The sequence below is a fragment of the Mauremys mutica genome, chromosome 1, assembly GCF_020497125.1.
Source record: "Mauremys mutica isolate MM-2020 ecotype Southern chromosome 1, ASM2049712v1, whole genome shotgun sequence".
NCBI classification, from domain to species: Eukaryota; Metazoa; Chordata; order Testudines; family Geoemydidae; genus Mauremys; species Mauremys mutica.
In genome coordinates, this window is record NC_059072.1 from 267,766,241 (window position 1) to 267,790,640 (window position 24,400).

The following is a 24,400-nucleotide window of genomic DNA, read 5'->3' on the forward strand; positions in this document are numbered from 1 at the left end:
TCGTGGACAACTGTAGAGCTCATCCGGATGTTCCTGGTCTCAAGGCCATTAAGATCTTTTATCTCCCACCTAACACAACCAGTAAGCTCCAACCAATGGACCAGGGGATAATCCAAGTGCTTAAGGTGTACTACAGGAAAATGTTGATGCGCCAATACTGCTCCATCATGAAAAGAAGGCACAGTACACCCCTTCCCTTCTAGATGCAATGAACTTCCTGAGATCAGCCTGGAATGACGTGAAGAAGGAAACAATCTCAAACTGCTGGATGCACTGCGTCATTCAGGATATTTCCGATGATGAGTGTTCAGGCACGAGTGCCGTGCAGCCGCAGAAGAACTCGCGGAAGTGGCGGGAAAATCAAGCCTTACAGATGCTATCTTGGAAGAGGAGGCACAGGAGTTAGCCATCACTGTCCAGGAATTCCGAGATTACATAGAAATCGACAAAGACGTCGTTACTGATGGCGGTGATCACGATGAAGACATTGTATCAAGTGTGCAGTCAGCACAGGCAAGCACATCTGCATGCGGCAATGACAAAGAAGATGAAGAAGATGCGGACGAAGATTTGGAACCAATTCCCCTCAGCTGCTGAGGTGGTAGAAATGCTACAGAAAATTCGACGGTATGGTTCTTTTGTAGGAGTTGAAACTGTTTTTAGACAGCATAAATAATATTGAGCATTTGTTTTTCAAGCAGACTGTTAAAGGCAAAAAGCAACAAAGCATTTTAGGCTTTGTAAAGAAACCACAGTAACCGCGTGTACGATACTTTTCAGAGCTGTGTCAGAGTGAAATGACTCGCAAATTTAATTTTGACATGGTTAGCTTTTTGTAAAAACGAACTACACCCCGCACGTTTTTTGTGATTTTGTGATTTTGAGAGCGATCTTTGTGTTTGCAATGTTGGAGAATATAATAAAGGTTTGTATCGAGAATCGACGGTGGTTTGTATTGTATACTGGTAAACAAAAAAACTGTGTAAAAAAACCTCCAAAAACATGTGCATGTACATTCTCATTTATTAACGCACATCATGTGCATAAAGAAATTTCAAGCACATGTTAATGTATTGCCGCCATATTGGTTTTTGTTTATCTCGATCATCGGTTATCTCGACGGTTTTTGGCAAACCCCTAGGCCATCGAGATAACAGGGTTCAACTGTAGTTACAAAGGTGCCTTATTTTCTCATGCCATATAAAATGTATAACATGCTCCTCTCAATTGCATTAAGACTGATGTGTTTAAGATGACTGTAAATATAATAACCTCCATTATCCAGCCTGTCCAGCTCTATGTTCTTTTTGTGATATCCTCTTTTTCTCTGATTTAAGAGCATACTCAATAGCATTATACAAAGACGTTCAAGGGCCTTTTCACCAAAATCCCAGTCTGCAAAAAACAAATCTCTTCTGCGCATCAGAATAAGTAGTCTAGTCATACCTTTGAAGGTGCTTAGGACAAATGTACCAATATTCTGCAGTTTCTTACACTTTTCACATAGATTTAATATAGCTGCAATTCAGTATTCATTTGTACAGCAAAACATCTTGGCATACTTGGTCACTAATTCTGATGCTCAAAAATGTTTAATGTTCCCTTAAAAACATGTGCTAACAGGTACTGATAGCATTTGAGCATTGAATCTGGGGCAAGAGTGGATGGGATGTGAGAACCAGTGCTCAGCTGTTGAAAAGTACAGAAACTGAGTAAGTGAATAAGTTATCCTCAGTGTTGAAGGTGTGTCAAAAGGATAATTCATGTGCTAAAGCAGGAGCATATGTCAATAGAGAAGAATAGTTTTGATGAAGATTCTATGGCACATGGTGATGGAACAGGCTTGTCAGGCAGCCTGCATGTTGTCTGTCTCAACCGTTTGTTGGGGAGAGGTGATATTTTGCTGAAGGCAAAATGAACTGAAGAAAAAAGAATTAAAAATAAATAGGCTGGAACCAACGATATTTTCAACTTCAATTGAAAAGCAACATTAGCAGCAAACAATTTCCTTTCTAAATTGAAAAACAATGCTGGCAAGCTACAAAACTGCAAGTTTAAAACAGAGACTATGTAGATACCGAAAGGTACATTTTGTATTTCACAGGAAATCTATTCTTGGTAAAGAAAAGTTTATTTACTTAAGAAGGAAAAAAATAAAAATAAGAACACAAATACATTAACTCTCACCAAATATTGAATTCTTCTTCCACCATTTGTGAAAACTTCTATTCAAACAGTAAAAAAAGGCATTTTTAAAGGAAATTGAACATTTTTAATTTAACAATGAGCTTTACTGTTACTTCAATTATTTTCAGTCACTAGCTTTTATCCATCAGGGATTACTTGTTTAAAGATCTCAGGTTTTCAGGTTGGTTGTCTTCAAGGCATACTTGTCCCCTGGAGGTGCTGCTTCTCAAGTATAGTTCAAGTGATGGAGGTCAAACAAGCTATGCTTTCACTAAAGGGCACTTAAAGGGACATCAATTTGAAATCTAGTCAGTTTTAAAATAATGAATTAAAAGTAGTTTTGGGTACCAGGCCTGCCCCTTAAGTCTGCTTCCTATTTTTACGGCTTTGCAATCACATTTTCCTATTTTTTATCTTCCCTGTTAAGATGCAGGAAGCCCATAAACAAGAAAAAAACGACTGACTAAAGAGGGGAAAGCCCTGACTTTGCTACACACTATGCCCTTGACTGGCTGCAAGATAGTATGTCAAATTGGTAGGGTAGTGTTACAATTACTGTTTAATTAGAGGCAGTCAGGAACCCCTCACTCCCATCTTCCAGTTGGGGCACTGCTTACTAATCACCTAGAGTGGAATCCACATTGACATATATTCTAAGAAGAAAGAACGGTCATTTACTTTATAGTAGCTGTGGTTTTCTGAGATTATGTTGTCTGTGTGGATACCATGGTCTACCCTCCATCCCCACTTTTTCAGAGTTCTCTTTGTAAGATTATGAATTGCCAAGGAAAGTGAGGGCGTTGTAGCCACTCTGCCTTTTGTGCCCTCAGGTGGTGCCCAACAGACACAGCCCAACAGACACAGCTATTCAAACAATTCTCTCCACACATGTACCTACAGGGGGATCCACATGGACAACACTTCAAAAATATAAATTAAAAAATAAATCAGTTACTAAGGTAAGTCATTGTTCTTTGATTGCCTGGAAAAGGATCCTGCACCAATCTACAAATGTATCTTAGCTGTGTTTAATTTTAGATAGTTTGTTGTTCTTGATTAATACTCTTTCAAAAAAACAAAATACCTGAGTTTGCCATTTTATACAAAGCATCAAATGGGTCATTGGTTCAGGGAGGAAGGATGGCCCAGAGGTTAAGAGCACTATCCTTGAATTTGGGAGACCTTGGTTCAATTTGCTGCTCCATCACAGACCTCCTGTGTGACTTTGGACAAATCACTTAGGGAACTAAGGCACATAAAGACTACCTGTAAATTAGGAATAATAGTATTTCCCTTTCATACATAGGTGTTGCAAGGATAAATACATTGCAGATTGTGAGCTGCTCAGCTACAGTGATGGGGGCCAGCTAAGACAGATAGATATGAAAGCTAAACCATGTCCCTCCTTGTAGATATGGAGTTAAATGTGTATTTCTTCTAACAGGAACAGTACATTTGATACGTCAGATAAATATTTATCCACCTTTGCTTCCAAAAATATTGTTCCTTACACTTGCAGAGATCCAGCAGAACAACAGTAATCAATTTGATTTCGCCATATAAAACAGGTGTCATTTTGATAAATGGTCCTAATTAAGCTGAGATTTCAGGTAGAAAGTATATTGAGTTAATGTGTTGGCATCTATATAAGTTGTCAGACAAGTACAGATGTTATAATAAACTAAAGGCAGTGCATTATTAACTTAAGTCACTCAGTTTTGCATTCACTGTGGTTTGATCAAAGTCAGGTTACTTGGTAATTGAAAAACTGCTGATTTTAAGTTTTAATTATTGATCAGGATACAAAAGAAGTAGGTACTGTAGGTTTCACTCTTTAGGTTATGGGGTGAAAGAGGGGGCTCCGGGCTGGGCCAGGGGAAATGTCCATCACTATAGTTTTGGAAGGGAGAGGAAATGCAAAGGGTATTCCTTTGCAGAGACTCCTGGGCTCCCTTCACCATTTCAGGGAGTAGAGGACTACCGGCGGCACACGCACAGGACATGCACTGTTTATGTGTAATGGGAACATAACACAGACCTTAAACAGCCCTGCCTGGACTGAAGGTATTGTTTTGCATTCGGCGTTATAAAGATGCTCAAAGCCATATGTCATAGCAGAGTGAGACAAGCCCTCACTGTGGTGCTTGGATTTTACTCTAAGTGGGTTATTAAAGCAGACATGTTCTTGAACCTGCCCTGAGGTAGACAAGCCATAGACTTGGAGCAGCCCAGGACTGCTCCTATAAAGTCTAGCCCATGAACAGCAGTTAAGCTCAGATATTAGAACAGATCTAGAATGCAGTGGATGACTTCTGATGCCTGACAAGGAGACTTTTCCCGATCTAACCAACTGTCCAGGTAAGGGTATACAGGTAGTTTCTTTCTCCTGAGATGTGTAGTGATGACTGTTAGTACTTTGATAAAAATTCTTGGTGCAATCAATGGACTGAAGGGTTGAACAAGCTACTGACATGCTCATAGCTTACCATGAATTTTAGATAGTTCCTATAAGATGGTATTATTAAGATATGGATTAATGCCACATGGAAATCAAGAAATGTGAATCAATCCCTGGGTATCAGAGAGGAAACAATTGAAGCAAGTGTGTCCATCCTGAACTTCAACAGGCATACAAAGATGTTAAGCCTTTATAAGTCCAAAATGGGCTGCAATCCTCCTTTCTTCTTTTGGAATGAGGAAGTATTTGCTGTAGAAAGAGAAGGTTATTCACCTTGTGCAGTAACTGAGGTTCTTCGAGATAGTTGTCCCTATGGGTGCGCTACTTTAGGGGGTTTTGCATCCTGCACTTCTAATCGGAGATTTGTAGTAGCAGTGCCTGGGTTGGCCACTCCGAGCAGTTACCAAGCGCACACAGGCAACTGTCCCCCAGTTCCTTCTCTACCCCAGAGAATCTGCGTGAAACTCCAAAGTACAGGGGAGGAGGAGAGGTACTGGAACACCTACAGGGACAACCATCTCGAAGAACCTCAGTTACTGCACAAGGTGAGTAACCTTTTCTACTTCTTTGAGGAGTGTCCCTGTGGGTGCTCCACTTTAGGTGACTGTTGAGCAGTGCCCCTCAGTGGAGGGAAGGGGCTTTCGGAGTTGGTTCAGTGACAGTAGATAGCACTCTGGGTCCAAACTGAGTGTCTTCAGCTGATTGCTGTTCTAATGCATAATGTTTAGTAAAAGTATGGGCAGGTAGCTGCTTTGCAAATGTCCATTATGGATACATTATTGAGAAAGGCTCTGCTGGAGTGAGTGAGAACTCCCAGTGGAGTCAGTAGATTGTTGTTTTGGCAACACATATGGATACATCCTGAAATCCATTTAGACAATCTCTGTTTTGAAATGGTTTGACCCTTGGAATGTTCTTTTATAGACAGAAATAGTCTTGATGACTTCCTAAACATTTTTGCCCTTTCTAGGTAGAAAGCCAGCATTCTGTGACTATCTAGCGTGTGAAGTTAGGCTGATTTAGGGTTGATATGGGCTGATTTAGGTGAAACGGGGAGGCTACCTTGGTATAAATTTGGAATGTGAATATGGCCATAAGATCACTTTATCTTTGAAAAATATGATATAAGGTGGGTGTGCCATTAGGACACCTAATTTTCCCACCCCTCTTGCTGACATGATGGCAATGAGGAAGGCCACCTTCATGGATAGGTGTAACAGAACAAGTGGCAGATGTAACAGAACAAGGGGTTCAAACTGTTTCCCCATAAGACCGCAGAGAAGAAGGTTAAGATCCCACATGAAGGCAATGTCTTTTAGGGTGGGATAAGTGTTTTCTATGCCCTTTAGGAAGTGTTTAGTAGTCAGGTGAGCAAAGATAGTGACTCCGGCCACATTGTCATGGATTGAAGTGATGGCAGCCATGTGTCCTCTGATGGAGCTGTTAGATAACTTTGATTTTTTAAGTCCCAGTATATAGTCCAGTATCCTGGGTAGTGGAGCCAATTGTAGATAAATATGGTTGTCCTGGCACCAAATGCAGAATCAAGTCCACTTCAGTGTGTACGTTTTTAGTCTGCGACTGTTCAGTAAGATGTCTTTCATTTCCTCAGAATAGGCTTTGTCAATGACTGTTAACCATGGAGTAACCAAGCCTTGAGATAGAGAAGGGATAGGTTGGGGTGACAGATGCGTCCTGAGTCCTGTATCAGAAAGTGAGGTATTATTGGAAGGGTTTGAGGTGGCTCCAACTGTCATCTGTCTCAGGCACGGGAACCAGGTTTGTCTGGGCCCTGTGGGTATGATGAAAATGACCGTGGATTTCTCCTGCCTGTTATTGTGAATGACCTGATTCAGAAGTGGGATCGGAGGGTATGCATACATTAACAGCGCTTCCCACTTTATTAGGAAAGTGTCGCCCAAGGAGTGGCATAGCAGTCCAGCTCGGGAGCAGAATTGAGGGCACTTTGTGTTCTGAGCTGTTGCGAATAGAGCTATAATGGGGAAACCCCATAGGTTGAATATGGCTGTGAGAGTTGCATGATCCAGTTCCCACTCATGGGCTTCTGAGAAGTCTCTGCTCAATTGGTCCGCTGTCGTGTTCTGACATCCTGGCAGGTAATGTACAAAGAGAATGTCAGAACAGAGGATATGATCATGGTGCCCCTTGGTGGTTTATATAGAACATGCATACAATATTGTCCGTAAGGATCCTTGTTTTGGGTCAAGGGAAGGAAGTGCTCGCATGCATTTCTGATAGCCTTATTTCTAGTATGTTTATGTGCAGGTTGGATTCTGCTGAGTGACCCTGGATCGTGCTGTCACATAAATGAGCTCCCCATCCCATGAGGGAGGCATCCACAGAAGGAGCATTCTGTTGAAAGGGGACACCTGAGCAGAAGTTCTGTGCCTGTGTTCACCATGTGAGCGAGTCCTTTACCCTGCAGGGCATAGTGAGACGTCTGTTGGGAAAATGTTTGCATGGTAGGTAGATGTGTGAAGCCAGGCCTGTAAGCATCTCATGTGTAGCCTGGCATACTTTACAATAAACCTCATAGCAGCCACGTGCCCCAAAAGTTGTAAGCGTGTTCTGGCGGACGTTTGTGGACTGTCCCTGATCATTGTAATCAAAGTGGTTAAGGTGAGGAAGCACTACTGGGGTAACCTCGCTGTTGCGATGAGGCAATCAACGTAGGCTCCTATAAATTCCAGTTGTTGAACAAGAACCATGGTGGACTTCTGCATGTTTATCTGTAGTCCGAGATCTGTAAAGAGGGTTATCGTCATTTGCATGGCATTTAGTGCTACCCATTGTGTAGGTGCCTTTAAAAGACAGTCATCTAGGTATGGAAAAACTATCACCCCATTTGCGGAGGTGAGCTGCAATGACTGCGAGGGCCTTGGAAAAGACCATTGGGGAGGTTGTCAGGCCGAAGGGGAGCACTCTGTATTGGAAGTGTTGGTGCCCAAAGGTGAATCACAGGAATCGTCTGTGCGCTGGGTGAATGGTAACGTGAAAGTAAGCGTCTTGTAGGTCGAGGGTCGAGAGCCAGTCTCCTTTCTTTAATGCTGGAATTATTGTGGAAGGAGTCATCATTCTGAAGCATTGTTTTCTCATGAATTTGTTGAGTTGTTTGTTTGGCCGATGTACATAGCAGAGGGGCATTGCTGGCATATGATGGCATATATTACATTGGTGGACGTGCAGGTGAATGAACCGGTGATGGTGTGGCTGATCTGTGGATCTACAACCCATCCTGGACAATGATCCCACACTTTCACAGGCCTTGGGTGGCAGGCCAGTCCTCGCCCACAGACAACCTGCCAACCTGAAGCATATTCTCACCAGCAACTGCACACCGCACCATAGTAACTCTAGCTCAGGAACCAATCCATGCAACAAACCTCGATGCCAACTCTGCCCACATATCTACACCAGCAACACCATCACAGGACCTAACCAGATCAGCCACACCATCACCGGTTCATTCACCTGCACATCCACCAATGTAATATATGCCATCATATGCCAGCAATGCCCCTCTGCTATGTACATCGGCCAAACTGGACGGTCTCTAAGGAAAAGGATAAATGGACACAAATCAGACATTAGGAATGGCAATATACAAAAACCTGTAGGAGAACACTTCAACCTCCCTGGCCACACAGTAGCAGATCTTAAGGTGGCCATCCTGCAGCAAAAAAACTTTAGGACCAGACTTCAAAGAGAAACTGCTGAGCTCCAGTTCATCTGCAAATTTGACACCATCAGCTCAGGATTAAACAAAGACTGTGAATGGCTTGCCAATTACAGAACCAGTTTCTCCTCCCTTGGTTTTCACACCTCAACTGCTAGAACAGGGCCTCATCCTCCCTGATTGATCTAACCTCGTTATCTCTAGCTTGCTTCTTGCTTGCTTATATATACCTGCCCCTGGAAATTTCCACCACTTGCATCCGAAGAAGTGGGTATTCACCCACGAAAGCTCATGCTGCAAAACGTCTGTTAGTCTATAAGGTGCCACAGGATTCTTTGCTGCTTCTACAGAACCAGACTAACACGGCTACCCCTCTGATAATTGTAGTAGGTGGTTTATTTCCTGTTGTAACAGGGGCTCATGAGATGGGTCCCTGAAGAGGGACGGAGAAGGGGGGTGGGCAAGTGGAATAAAGATGAAGGGGATGCAGTAACCCTTCTGGATAATTTCCAGAACTCATTTGTCCCTAGCGATGGTGTTCCTGACTGGGTAGTATGGCGTTGATCATACTGTCTTTGAGGCTGGGTGTATGGGGCAGTTTGGAATCGCTGGTTGTAAAATCTGCCCTGTTTCTTTTTGTTCATAGGAACATAGATATCTTCCTTCTCTATCCCATAGATATTCAGGGTTTTTAAGGAGGCCCTGGAGTCCTTCGGGGTATGTAAAGACACATCTGTGTTTTCCACAAACAGTTTCCGACCCTCGAAGAATAAGTCCTCAACTGTGGCCTGGACCTCCCTAGGGAACCCAGGTGAAGCCAGGATGCCCAACACATGACCACAGATGTAGCGATGGAGCATGCTGCCGTGTCTGCAGAGTCGAGAGAGGCCTGTAAGGCCGTTCTGCAATGAGAGGCCCTTCGGAAATGTTAGCCTTGTACTGTTCTTTTTGGTCATCTGGCAAATGTCCAATAAAAGTTGACATTTTAGAGAACAGGTTGTGCATGTATTTGGCTAGTAAGGCTGAATAATTACCTATGCAAAATTGGAGCATAGCTGAGCGTAGTGGGGCAGCTGCCCCACTCCTGGAGAACAGGGGTTAAAACAGCCAAGCTAGGCTGATTGGAGTAACAGCCACAGTAGTGGCCAGCTCATTTAGGGCCCAGCTGGCCCTGATAAGAGGGCTGCAGGCCAGAAGCTGGAGGAGTCTCCCACCAGCCTTGGAGGGAGAAGGACCTGGCTGCCTGGGAGCTTAGGGTACAGGGAATGGAGCAGGGCTGGGGAAAGGCAAGTGGAGCTGGGGAGCTCCGGCCTGGCAACTTCCCAGGCTGCAGGCCTTGGGAAAAGGCCAAAACAGGTACTGGGGTTGCAGAGGCTGTTGCCTGGGCTTAGATCTAGGAGGGGAGACCCAAAGCATGGGGGTACTGCTGGGGCAGAACCCTAAGGTAAAGGGCACCGGGGTCCAGGAGGGACATAGGGCCAGGGACAGGCGAGACACCGGCCTGCAGAGGGCACTCCAAAGCTGGAGTTGAGCTAATTCCCAAGATGACCAGCTGGAGGCACCGCGCCGGTGAGTCTTCACCCGCTACACTAAGGAATAGGCTTTCCACCCAAACTGGTCTAGCCTTTTTCAGTCCTTATCATAAGGGGTAGTTCTAGACTGGTGTTGTTTTCCCCTTTGATTAATAGCCTCTACCACCGAAGAGTTTGGTGCAGGGTGAGTGAACAGAAACTCGTTCCCTTTAGCTGGCACATAATACTTCTTGTCAGATCTCTTGCAAGAAAGTGGGGCTGTGGCAGGTGTCTGCCAGATTATTTTTGCAGGGTACATTATGGCAGTATTGATAGGCAGAGCAATTTTTGCTGATGGAGATGCCTGGAGGATGTCTGTAAGTTTGTGTTGGGTCTCTGGTAGTGCTGCTAAGGAAATGTCCAGGGATTCAGCTACCCTCTTGAAAAGATCCTGGAAGGATTTGAAATCATCCCAACGAGGGAGGTGGTAGCATTATTATTTCATCCGGTGACGAAGACGAAATGTGGGTGGATGGTAGGGTATCACCCTCAGGTTCCTCTAGCTCCTCCTGTGTCTCTGAGGAAGCTGGGGCAGGTGGCGAAGAGGATCACATTGCTCTAAACATTGGTGGAATAGGGGGTCAGAGGTTCTGAGCCCTATATAAAACCCACAGACCCCAGTATGCCCAGTTGGGTGGAAAAGTCATGGGAGGTGGTATCCATGGTTGAGCCTGCCAGCCTCACATGCCAGCAGATATGTGATGCTGAGAGCGTCCTGACTTAGGGGAGGAGTGGCAAGGGGTGCATATCCCTGCCTCATCCTCTTCTTCCTCATCGCTAGAGATGGGAGAGGCTGATCCACTAGGAGCAGTCACCAGGCTTGGTCCCGGTCTCACTGGGGTACCATCAGTACGGAATAGGGGCGTGCCAAGCGTTGAAGTAACCATGAGGTACACCTGTCACATAAATTGCTGCGGTACTGGGAGATTCAGTGCTGGGGACATCAGCATGCTCTGTCACAGGAGCAGGGTAAAGGAGGTCAGTACAAATGGCTTGCTGTATTGTGTAGGTACAGCAGATGGCACCACTGCACTACTCGGTGACGAGGTTTTCTTTGCCTCCATTGGTGCCAAGCTGGGAGGTTTGGCTTTAGGGCGTGTACCTTCATGAGAGCTTGCCCACACTGGGTCCTTCGCTCTTTGGGAAGTCTCAGTAGCGGACATTCCCGGTGTCTCGCAATCAGATTGTTTCAGTGCTGACGGTACCAGAGCAGATTTTCCACTTGGAGATTGCCTTCTTTTGGGCGAATCGTACAGTGGGGAAGAGTGAGACCACTTTTCAGTAGCCTTTTTGGGAGCAGGCTCATTAGCAGCTGTTTTTGAGGTAGAACCCCTGTCAGACACTGCCGCTGGTGACCGCAGGCCAGGAGGTGTCCTAGCCTTTGGGTCGGAGGCTGGCCTAAGGGATTTCTCAGTCATGAGGTGTTTCAAATGGAGGTCCCTAGCCTTCTTTGTCCTAGCAGATAATTTTTTGCAGTGTGAACACTTATAAATAATGTGGGTCTCACTGAGACAGTGGACACACTGTGCATGGTTGTCAGATACTGGGATCAAAAGTCTGCAAGTCAGGCAGCATTTAAAGCCGGGAAAGCCAGGCATGCCTGAGAGCGTACTTGTTTTGAGACGAAGGGGGATAAGTCCGTATTCACTTCACTCTTCCTGTTGAAGCTGACGACCCCCCTGGGAGGGGGGAGGGGAATGGCTAACAGAAATTATTATTGTTTGTTTGTTTTTTAGAAGGATTTTAAGTAAAATATAATCTAGAGGAGAAATAATAAAATGAAAGGCTAATAAGGACAGGAAAAACAAAAAAGTACTGAAGTATGTAAGGTTAAGAGAGGCACTGCTGTCTCTCTGACTCAAGCCAAAGATGACAGATAAGAAACTGGGGGACGGTTGGCTGCGCATGCTAGGTAACTGCTCAGAGCAGCACGAGACGGCTGCTGCGTGTGTGCAGCCTACTATTACAAATCTCCAATTACAAGCACAGGGCACCAAAACACCTAAAGTGGAGCACCCACAGGGACACTCCTTGAAGAACCACCTTCGGTACTGAGGAGGAACCCTTCTGTTGCTTTGAATGAAAGAAGCAGAAAGACTTCTTGGTGTAGTAGGTCATAAGATGGGTCCCTGAAGAGGGAGAGGGATGTGAAGGTGGAAATAAGCACAGTATGGAACTGGACAAAATATCTCATTATCATAGCTGAAACTGCTAAGGTTCTTGTTAGAACAAGTCTTTACCAGATGAGGGCTCCCATGGGTAACAGACTCAGATCAAGGAGTGTACTTTACTGGGAAATTATGTGGAATGCAATGGCTTTACTGGGTGCACATCAAAAATACCATATTGCCTATCATCCCCCAGTCTTCTAAAATAGTTGAAATAAATACCCATACTTTAAAAATAATGTTTACAAAATATCTAAAAAGAGAAAAAGAACTGGGATGCTAAGCTATCACTAATCCTAATGGCCTTGAGAATTACCCCTAGTAAAGCTATAGGGCTAGCAGCCTTTGAAATTATGACTGGGTGTAAAATAACACTGTCAGAACACTTACTGTGTGCTAGCCCAAACTTAGTACAGCAGGGAGCGCTAACAGATCAATAGCTGTTACAGTTAAAGAAGTAACTAAAATAAGTCCATTTATGGGCAGTCAAAAACTTACGGGTGCAACAACCAAAAGGAGACAAACAATTCAATCAAACAAAAGAAAAGTAACTGCAAATAGGAGATAGGGTAATGGTAAAACTGTATAGTGAAAAAGGGCACCTCTTGCAACCTAGCTGGGAAGGTCCCTATAATATTGTGGAAATCAACAGCTCTAGTATGTACATGGCGCACATTGATAAAGAAAAGCGAAAATAGGACAAATGGTACCACATTAATCCGTTAAAAATGTTTAAAAGGGAAGTATGATACTTGTATTAATATTTTACAGAATGGCTTTGTTACTGGATTACTTTATTGGATTATGCAAATAGAAGAAACTGAAACAAATAATCTGAAACTTCCAGATAACAGACTCAGCAAACTCTCAGACTATGACTACAAGCAGACAGTTGAATGAAACCAAGGACAACAAAACTTCCAATGCCTGCCACATATGGACTTAGTACTAGGAGACTTAATGTGATCAAAAAGCTGCATAGTGGCATTCCACTACAATTACACTAAAAAACACTGGTAAAATAGACTTGAAAGTACCATACTCTTACTGTAATGGAGGAATGACAGATTTCTTTTTCATAGGAATGAAAAAAGGGAGCAAAAACTTTAAGTGCGCTAAAAATCAGGGAAGATGATCTTATAGCCAGCATACTAACTAAACACAACAAAAACAAACCTTGGAAAAGACCCCAAAAGGCAATCCAAACAGGGATCATCCAAAAAGAAATATTGAAGCAAAGTTGAACATTAACTCACTAGAAAATAATTTTAATATGTACAATTTGTCAGGAATGTGTCTTGGAAAGCCAATCATGTTTCAAGTGCTTACACATGAATTTTACCAAAGGAGAAATATAGATCGATAACTCCTTCAAATTTTTACTTATAAGACCTAGTTAATTCAGAGATAATGTGTTATATAAGTTGGCAAAAAGATTATGGCAACTAGGTACTGTCTGAGTTTAATGAAACTTAGTTTGCTACATCTGGACAGGTACCATAGTGAGGTACTCATGGAATAGGACAAGTACTCTGATATAACCAGAAAAAATTAAAACCCAACAATTCTAGAGTTGATAGCAACCAATGCAACTGGTTACCATACACAACAATTCACTACTGATGTAAAATGGTGTCAGGTACACCCTGAGGTTTGTCCTAAAATAACTCCTGAACCAGAAATGGGGGATTTAATGTTTCCCCCATTGAGAATAAAAACAGTGCATTCTATAATAATGTGTATTAGTTCCATGTCCTGGTTAGTTTAAATATCACTAAATGGGATTTTTTTTTAAATAATGTATGTACGGGAAGCCAAGTAAAAAAAGCTGTATCAAAAAATTCATAAAGCAACTCTGAAATGGCCCCAAATAGAATATACCAAAAGGAGGAAAAGAAAAAATGCTAGGAGATATCAGTGGGATGTTTGGAACAGAAATGTCCTTAGTAAATCCAGGTGGTTTATAACATCTACAGTGTCAATTAAACAAATTAAAACAGGAATTAAAAAATAAGGTGTTCCATCCCCTCATTAAAGTTGAGGATGGGTTATTTAAGGAGGAGTTGATAAAAAAAATGCATAATATCACCAAGCCACTACATAAAACCCAGGAAAAGGTTAATCAGTTAGCTGGACATCATAATAAATAAATACCTAAATTTGTGAACCAAAATTTGGTGATGAGGTTATATGGTTGCTCCCTACCATTGCTAAAATAGATTTACATCTAAAATATCTTTTACAGCAAACCACAGTTCATTTGTGCACATGAATAAGAATCAGAGGGGTAGCCGTGTTAGTCTGGTTCTGTAAAAGCAGCAAAGAATCCTGTGGCACCTTATAGACTAACAGACGTTTTGCAGCATGAGCTTTCGTGGGTGAATACCCACTTCTTCGGATGCAAGTGTTCTTCGGATGAAAGCTCATGCTGCAAAACGTCTGTTAGTCTATAAGGTGCCACAGGATTCTTTGCTGCTTTTACATGAATAAGAATTAAATCAAGTAAACAAGCAAATAAAATAAGTGCTACAACCAGTTACTTGGCGAAAACAAATAAATAATCTTGAAGAACATTCAGTTATTGGTTTAAATTTCAAGATGTTCCTACTATTACAAGTAATAATCATTGTAAAAATGCTTGTTTTGTATTGTAAAATGTCTTGCATGCTTAAAAAACCAGCTAAAAAAACAAAAACGAAGAGTTGGATTATATCACTTTAATACACAGTTAAGTAAAAACAGGCATTTGTCCAAGGGTCAAATGCTTCAAGAAATGGAAATGTTAGAAAACTATGTAATGAATTATGTTGGTCAAATATATACTAATATTATATAATATAATAAGAAAATATAAAGCAATTTTTGCTTTTGCATGTGTTTTTGCTAATACAGCACTTCAGACTTTGCTAAGATAGTTTGGAAATCAGAACACCAGTTTGTGTCTTATCTGTAAAATTCTTGGCCTGATCAGATAGCATGGCAAGACAGAGCGTCAAGAGAGAGCAGTAAAACAGGTGCGCGCACACACAGCTTCTCTTGGTATGGGGTGTGTTACAAGTAAATACCCAAGACCACTAAAACAGCCCTATAAATAAAATAACATCTGTAAAATAAGAACTGGATGGAGCCAGTGGGGTGACACCAAGGAACACATGTGTTGGAAACTAGACAAATAAAAGTAAGTTTCAGCAAGATAACCTAAATTAATACATTTAGCTTAATTGCTGTAATTTATGCATGAGAATATTTTAATTGGGGGTCTAGAATAAAAATGTTTATAAATAAGGACAGATGAGGTAACGTGGCAAACTGAGTGCGCAAATTTACGGAACAGAGAGTAAATTAATATTTATTAACAGGTTTTTTTAATGATTTTTGTATGTTAAACTCGCATAATTCTCTTACACGCTAACCAAAATCCTTTTTATTTTGTGTATCTATATTTTTATTGACATATATGTACTGAAATAAACAACATTATTTGTCCTTCAGTTGAACCTACTGGGTGAATGAAAAATTAACTAATAATGGAATGTGCATAAACTTTCATCCTGACCTTACTGATATAGCCCAGATATTCAGGGAAGGGACCCCTCAAAACTAATGAAAGGTGTCTAAAGAAGTATGTTATAATAAGCAAGATTAATAAAGGGTGCTTATGATGCAATTATGTTCTGTGATTGATAAAAGGTACTTGTTATTACCAATGGTTTCTGTAATGGATGAAATAATGACCCATTGAAAGATGTTTTTAACACATTAAAAACTGTTGGTTGTCAAGACTGTTAGTAATAATGACTGGATTAGAGATTCCTTTTTACTCATCAATCAGGTATACTATAAAAGACCATAAAAGAAATTCCATCAGTAATTAGCAAAATAGAACACACAGCAAAATAAATGGGAAAGCATTTTCCCCTCCAATTAAAAAAAAAGTCTTTGTCTCAGACCCCATTACAGGAAAGAGGGTTGGAATGTTAGCTTGGGAACGAACAGTCAGCATTCCGCCAGTACAGAGGAAGGGAACAAACTACCTACTCTTCACCAGTATGGTACAGTATCTTTTTTCTGTATTCTGTATAATGCTGCATTAATCTTTGATTGATTCATTCCATTTGAGCCTGGTATTTGAAAATCTTGAATTATTATGAAATGCAAAATACAACAGATGATTAACCATAAGAAAGTGAAGAAGATACAGGAGAGGAACAGTGGAACATAGAGACCAGAGATTTGAAAAGACGTATTACCATGCCCCCAAGGGAGATAACTTGATCAATTACTGTTCTTGCCTCATCTGTTTTTGATATGTATGTAATTCATAGGCAATAGCAAAATCGTAAAACATGTATATCAAAGGCTAAAAAAAAACCTGTTTAAGAACATAAGAACAGACATACTGAGTCAGACCAATGGTCCATTTAGTGCAGTATCTTGTCTTCCAACAGTGGCCGGTGCCAGATGATTTGGAGGTGAACAAACAGCACAGGACAATTTATTGAGTGATCCATCCCACCATCCAGTCCCGGCTTCTGGAAGTCAGAGGTTTAGGGACACCCAGAGCATGGGTGTATGTCCCTGTTTAAGCTTAAAATGGAGTGGATCTCATTTCTTCCCCAACAATTCCCTTTGATGGAACCTTGGTGTTATTTCTTGTTGATCTTCAGAATGTACAGTCTACTATGGCCAGGGTTTGCCAAATAACCCTTAACTGGGTCAATATTTTACCAGATGCAAGCATTTGCAAAATATCAGTCAAACCATGGGTAGGGCCCCAGACTTTTCCAATGGAATTTACAAAGACAGAGACTCTCTTAAGCAGGCCTTGAAACACCTTAACGTATTCAGTTGGGGTTTAATAGACAGGACCATGGCCTCCTCAAGGAGGAATGAGGAAACAACTGAGGGACTCAATAAATCCACGCAATGGGCTGGAAGAGACAACTGTGTGGATTGTTCAGGCACAACCTGTAGCTGACACCATACAGAAAGTATCAGAGGGGTAGCCGTGTTTGTCTGGTTCTGTAGAAGCAGCAAATTTCCACTGGAAATTTCCACTACTTGCATCCGAAGAAGTGGGTATTCACCCACGAAAGCTCATGCTGCAAAACGTCTGTTAGTCTATAAGGTGCCACAGGATTCTTTGCTGCTACCATACAGAAAGAGCCTTATGGATCTGCAGCCTGTCAGGATAACACCTGCATCCATAGGAGGCCCCAAGCCCCCTAAACACCACAGGGGCATAGTTAGGTAAGAACATGGCAACCATGGGATAGGGAACCACACTCTGGTTCTAGAGCAATGGTCTCCATAAAGCATATCCTGGGAGGTTGTCTCTGCACTTTCCGTGTGCGGTAGATGACACAGGAAGACACACTTCGGGGAACATGTGAGTGTTCCACACTGTCATCAGTGTTCCTCTCCAACTTCATTGGCTTCTAAGGCCATTGCGGGGACAGTAGATATAGAAGTAGTACCATAGACCACATGGAGAGATGGGCCTGGTACTTTCAGAATCCCCATTATAGAGGGTAAAGGTGATTCCAGCTCCTGGGAGATTCTTAGATCTGTGGGTACTGTGTATGCAGTCAGTGCAATACAATGCAAGGGGTAGCTGGGGTTGCTGTCCAAAGGCTGTCACCAACACAGCTCGCCAAGAAGTAGATGGTACTGAGCTCTGAGATACAGAGGAAGCCTGAGGTGGTCCTCAGCATGCTCTTCAGTGCTACGGTCTTGGTACTGAGGTGAGCTTCAGCAGTAATCCTGCCAGGCTGCAAAGTCTCTCTAGAGACAGAATGGTGTGGGGAAGCCAACTTTCTCTTTGAGGAGACTTTAAAGACCCGTCTCTAGAGTCCTTTGTCTCTACACCTTTCTTGTAAACAGCTGTCCACCCGCCCTGCTAGATTTTCAAGCAGGGGATGTTATTGACAGGGCTCAGGAAACTCCAGACCCAGTGCTAGCACTCTTAGGGACTTCCAGATCATATAGAGGGGTTGATGGTGTCAAGTGGCCCAGGGTCCGAAGCCAGCCTCATTGATTAGTCTATCAAGTAAACTTGGAGACTGACTCTTCTAGATTTGCTAAGTCCTAGAAGTGAAGGACTTGCAAATCACCCATTTTCTGGGAATATGCAGTTTTCCCAGACAAAAACTCAAACATTTTACATGCCCATCATTAATGGATACAGCATCTTTGCATGTGGAAAAATACCAAGTACCGCAAATTTAAGAAGAAACCATCCCAATACCAGGAAGGAAAAAGATGGGTCCCTGGCAAAAATGAAACCTATATTTAAATAAAGAGTGCCACCAGTCAAACTATTAACAATATCATTTATCGAAAAAAGCCAGCATTTAATTTGAGCAACAGAGAGAAGCTCCATCTCAAAGCCAGGAGGTGGTGAGAAAAACTGAATGGCTGTTGCTGTCTGTTGTGGCCTGTCAGTGAAGGGCACAAGGACACTTAGGAAGCCCGTGCATGGCCACAACTGACACTGCTGACCATTGAAAGGAACAGGTTCTTCTCCTGGCCTGTGGAACCTAAGGAGAGAAAGCTCCCTGCTGGATTTTGGGGACGTGTTCCTCTATGACAGCAATGATGACTATACCTCATAGAGAGGTGGTGTTTACCTTTGAGGTTTTCTCAGTACTTAAATGTCAGGGAAATGCACTGGTAACAATTATAGAGGTGGCAGTGCTGGGGACATGGTTGTCTTCCTCCAGAAAAGAATCAGCAGCACTGCCAGGGATTCTATTGATGGAATGGATAGTACCAGTGTTGAAGTTCATGCTGTTACCAGAGCCAGTGCTGGCTTCTTAGCGGTATTTGTAGGCCTGGGTGCTGCATGTAGATTATACTTCCTCAGTGCTGAGCTGGAGACTGTGCTAGCTTCACTCATCCATTACGAGAAGAGGTTTTGTTCCCTGGAGGACAAATGTTTTATTTTCTCCTAATGGGAAGAAGTGGACTGGTGCCAGAAGCCATACTCGTGCCAATGTTCTGATCCCCCTTGCCTCAGTAAGGAGGTGGTACCAGTCTTTGGTGGTGTAGTGGTAGTCTGTACCAAGAACATTTTTGCCAGATCTTGCCTGATGCAGATGATCTTTTGCTGGTACTGGCCCTGGGAGATGTGTGCCAGATGGCAGGGGCACTGGCTGAGAAGGACTTGACAGGGATTGAACTCATCTTAGATGTCAATATTCTCTTCCTTCAGGCTCTGAAGCTTCCCTCTGTGCGATTTAAGGAGGTATATTTTCAGATGAGCATCTCTGGAGTTCCTTGTCCTCGCTGAGAAGGACTGACACACAAATCGTTAGTCTGGTACTTGGCTCACAGCAAGACAGAATAGACAGCAGCTGTGGCCACCAGTAAGAGGCATTAAACAGCTGCAGTTGTATTTTGAATTTAATAATGATTCCAGATTTTCAAATACCAGGCTCAAATGGAATTAATCAATCTAAGATTAATGCAGCATTATACAGAATACAGAAAAAAGATACTGTACCATACTGGTGAAGAGTATGTAGTTTGGTCCCTTCCTTTGTATCTGGCAGAATGCTGACTGTTCATTCCCAAGCTAACATTCCAACCCTCTTTCCTGCAATGGGGTGTGAGACAAAAAGAACAGGACTTGCTTGAAGCCGTAGGTGCGGATGGGGGTGCCAAGTGAGGGGAAAAAAAAGTTTTGATTTTATTTTTTAGGTACAACCTAATAAAATAATAAAAAAGTGAAAGAATGGAGGGAATTAACCTTGACTAACACTATAGTAGAATTAAATCCCACTAATCAGTAGCAGACAAAACACCACTGGTTCAACCTTGCTAGAGGGAACTTAGGAACAGTATTTATATGCTTGTGGGCAGGGTGGATACAAGGACATGAACAGTGCAGGACTGGCCTAACAGACAATGCTATTTAAAGATTCTGATACACTCCTAGAGTGGACTTCACACCGATACGGTACACTACAGAAGTACTCTCAATTACGGAAAGAAAATCGTTATTAAAGATTAGTGTGTGTGCAAGAGAGCTTTTTTGAGAATCTAGAAGGGGAAGTGTTTGAAATATGAAAATAATTTTTCATCTTTAATGGGGAACAGCTGTATTTTAAATGTTGCTGTGCCATAAACATACTATTAAATGTAGGAGATAGAATTTGGTTCCCAGAATGTTTGTTCTTTAAATACTAGTCCATTACTAACACTAGTCACTTACACTATTCTATTCACTACCCTTCATAAACTGTTTATTTTACAGTATCTCTCCACAGAGACAGTCACCTATGTTATATTACACCAAGCTTGTTGCTTCAGAGACAAATTATTTGGTCTTCCCTTCCCTACTCCCCAAGTATTATGCCATCTCCATTACAGTATGGCTGATAAGTTTTAAGAGAAAGTAGTCTATATTGCCCACACTTTTATCACTCTGTTTTTCTTACCTCTAATCAGAATAGACTTGTACAGTGAAAGAAACAAGAGTGCCTTGTTGCTCAAATAGGACAGGTAGCAGCTATATAAATCTTAGAGAATTATGGAAACACACATCATCATCTCTTCATAATTATGGTTCAAGCTTGCCTTCATTCTGAAGACTGATTTTTACCACCATTTTAATTTTACAAAAAAGCAAACCACCTGAAATTTGCCATACACTCAGACTTGCCTGCACCACGGTCTCAACCAGTATAACCACTAGGAGAGTTTCACCAATTGGGAATTAGGGGTCCAAAAAAATCCTATTGTAGACACAACCTCTTTGCCTAACAAAGGAAAAACCTGAGACAACACCAACATTCAGAAGATGTACTAGAAGCTGAACTGACAGACTTGCAGAAGCCCCGACAGCTTGCTGGGCTTATAACAATGATGATGCCATACTTTAGTTAGCATTTCTGTAGTTTTGAAGGCTTACTTTGTTCCCATCTAGCTGAGGTTCAAATAATATCTAGATGCATGTATGTCTGCTTTCTACATGCCAATAAGCTTCGCTTTTATAGAGAGGTGAATGGATATTTGAACTGAGATTCAACACTACAGGGACACCTTCAATAGAAAAAAAACCACATAACTGTACCCCCCTCAGAAGCCTGATTCAAAACTAATGGCTTAGGCACCTGGTCTAAAGAAAGGCAGGTTGAAAACTCCTTTCCAGAGCAATGTTTCAGACTGGCAAGGACCTGTATATGCATAGGGACAGTTAAGTGGTCTGAGAGATGCCCGACTTGCTTACAGTAATTCACCAAAAATAATGGATAACAGAACGCTCCACTCGAATTCATAAAACAGCTTTATCTTCTCAAGTGTACTTTCACCATATACAAAGGGTTCCTCTCCATTACACTGTGCTGCATCTGGAGATGGATATGAAGTTTATGAGAACATTTCACTTCCAAACTACTGACATTTATATTTTCCCAATATGTTGTTGATTTATAAACTCTGCGGGACCATAGAATATCTAGCAAAATGTACAGCAAAACCTAACTTTTAGTACCTAGCAGAGTTGTGAATTTAAGTTCCCAGGTTCATCTTTTGAAAGTGTTGTGCAGGTTTCCTTTCTGGATGAGGACTGATAGGTCAGACAGAGTGATTGCTTTGTGAGGAAACCTGCACAACACTTTCAAAAGATGAGCCTGGGATCTTAAATTCATTACTCCGCTAGATACTAAAAATCATGGTTTGAACAGAGACATTGGATTTATGGCTTATTACAACAAATCTGTAACCCACTAACCCACTCTTTTTGTCCTATGACTACAGTGGTGTTAGGCCATTCTACCTTGAATGCACTCTTACAATATGTGCTAACTACTTATGATAAACAATCTGTTCCACTTTACATTTTGCAGTGATGCTGGGAGTACTTTCCCAGACCTGAAGAACAGCTCTGGCTTGAAAGCTTGCATCTCTCACCAACAGAAGTTGGTCCAATCAAAGATATTACCTCACCCACCTTGCCTCTCCTTGATTCATGACAGAAGGGGTACACACTCAGAGTGCAATTCATCTCCTTGCACCACCTGGTGGCTATTTACAGTAACTACAGACAGTGATTTATAATGATTGTGTGGATTTTTGTCCCATACTTTTGAAATAAATACTTTTTCTTATACAGGATGCCCCCAAAAGATGTCAATTCAATAATGTCTCATCAATAGGTGAAAGTCAGTTATTCACTAACATTTCTTTAAAAGTTCATATTTTTTAATTACACACTGGACTTTTTAAACTATCAATTAGTAACTGATAGACAAAAAGTCAGAATATACAGTAATTTATTCTCTTTTAACTCTAAAAATATTTTTGACGTTTCTGATGCATACAGTGCACATGCAATGCAAATAGCAAAGCTTATTGGTAGACCAGAGTTTTCCCTAAAGGCAACAACAGGGAAGGGTGGAAATATCACTAAAGTAACAGTTGTTGGATATTCAAATTTAATCACAATTTGTGATTATCAAATAACTAATTCAAATTGAATTATTTAATACAAAATTAATACAGCACTATACAGATTACAGAAAAAATAGATACATTTGCACCCCTGCTATAAGGTAAAGAGCTGGCCCCTCTCTCTCTCCCCTGTAACCAGTGGGATGCCAGCAATTTTCATTCCTCACCTAATTCTCAAAACTTCTGTCCTTTTATAAAGTGTTCTATTTTCTTAATTACTGATGGATTTTTATGGCTTTCAATATGGAATTTCTACCCCAGTCATTATTACTAACAACTGTAAAAAACAACAGTTCTTAATTAGTTATAACCATTTTTCAATGGGGAATTGTTTCATCCATTACAGAACCCGTCTGTACTAACAATTATCCCGTATCTACTATCCTGTCCATTACAGAAGACATTTGCCATAACAACTATCCCTTACCAATTGCCCAACTTTGTTTATACTTTTGTCGACATTTTAAAGCCTTGTCTACACTACAAACTGTGTCGCTCAGGGGTGTGGAAAATCCACACTCCCAGTGTAGACTGTGCTATGTCAACGGGAGGGCTTCTCTCATTGACATAGCTATCACCCTTCAGGGAGGTGGAACACCTAACCTATGCCAACAGGAGAAGCTCCTGGTAGTGTCTTCTGGTACTCCTGGTAGTGTCTTCACTGAGCACTACAGTGGCGCAGCTGCACTAGTGCAGTTGCACTGCTGTAAATGTAGACAAACCCTTAATAGTTTGAAGAGGTCTTTTCCCTGGAACCTCTGGATTCCCACAGACTTGAAGATTCTGAGGATAATTAGATACAGCCCAACACTCAATCATATGAAATTTCTGAAATTTCTGAATACAGGTCACTCATCGGTTAAATACCAATGCTCTGGGCCTTAGAATTTAAAACATTCTCCCAAAATCTTTATGGTATTAGCAAAGAGTATCGTTAATATGTGAATGAATTTAATATACAAAAAAGAAAAGAGGACTAAAAGGGTTAGTATTTACTAACAGGTACTAACAGTGCACCAGATTCCAATCTCAAATATGAAAATCTGCTGCAGGCCATGCACATGCACATGCACATGCAGTGGAAGGGGTGAGAGGACACAGAAAAGTTATAAAGGATACCACATATATCAGAAATAGAATCTAGTTCCAATGGCAAGTGCTACCATCATGGATTAGCTCATCCCACAAAGAAAGCAAATTCTTAAGTGTTCCCAACCTCAAATAGGTCTCTCATGCATTCATTGCTATGGTATTTAATATGCAACAACAGGTCATTTCATGTTCACTACAGGGAGGATCTGTAGGATTTTATGAAACGTGTAAATATTCATATCACCTGACACAAAGTTATTGTGGTTACTGGTTGCAGTAGTTTGTTACCGGAAAATACTATGTTTATTTTTTAAAAAGGCAACATTTAAATTGGATAGCTGAGCAAGAGCATATAGTTTAAAATAAATCCAGCATTTTCAATTACTACTTGATCAGCCAATATACTAGCATTCTCATTGCCCTGTATATGCCACGATAATCCAGGCATTGGTTAGAACATATAACTTAGTTAACTGTGGCTGCAGCCCTTTAACAAAAATAGTCTGCCATGGGGATAAGGAATGGAAAGAGACTTTATTGGTTGACTAGTTACATGTTTATGATGATTAGCTTTTTCTGAGGATTAACCAGTAAAGAATAAGCATGTATTCATGCATAGCTATATTATGAATCATAACTAACACAAATGTGGCCATAGTGGACATAAAGAAATATAAATCATTTTACAATGCATTCACTTCTAAAACATTACACACAATGCAAGTAACTCTGAAGTTTCTGAGAGAGGAGATTTAATATATTTTTCTGATTA

The 24,400-nt window shown here is 41.5% G+C and overlaps 1 protein-coding gene and 1 long non-coding RNA gene across 2 annotated transcripts in view; both read right to left on the bottom strand.

Annotated features, from left to right (window-relative positions):
- HS6ST3 (heparan sulfate 6-O-sulfotransferase 3) overlaps positions 1-24,400 on the bottom strand; it is a 546,915-nt gene that overhangs the window by 447,666 nt on the left and 74,849 nt on the right. The window lies entirely within an intron of this gene.
- Positions 1-24,400, bottom strand: part of LOC123366288 — a 247,874-nt gene that overhangs the window by 180,107 nt on the left and 43,367 nt on the right. The gene's annotated exons all lie outside the window — the stretch shown is intronic.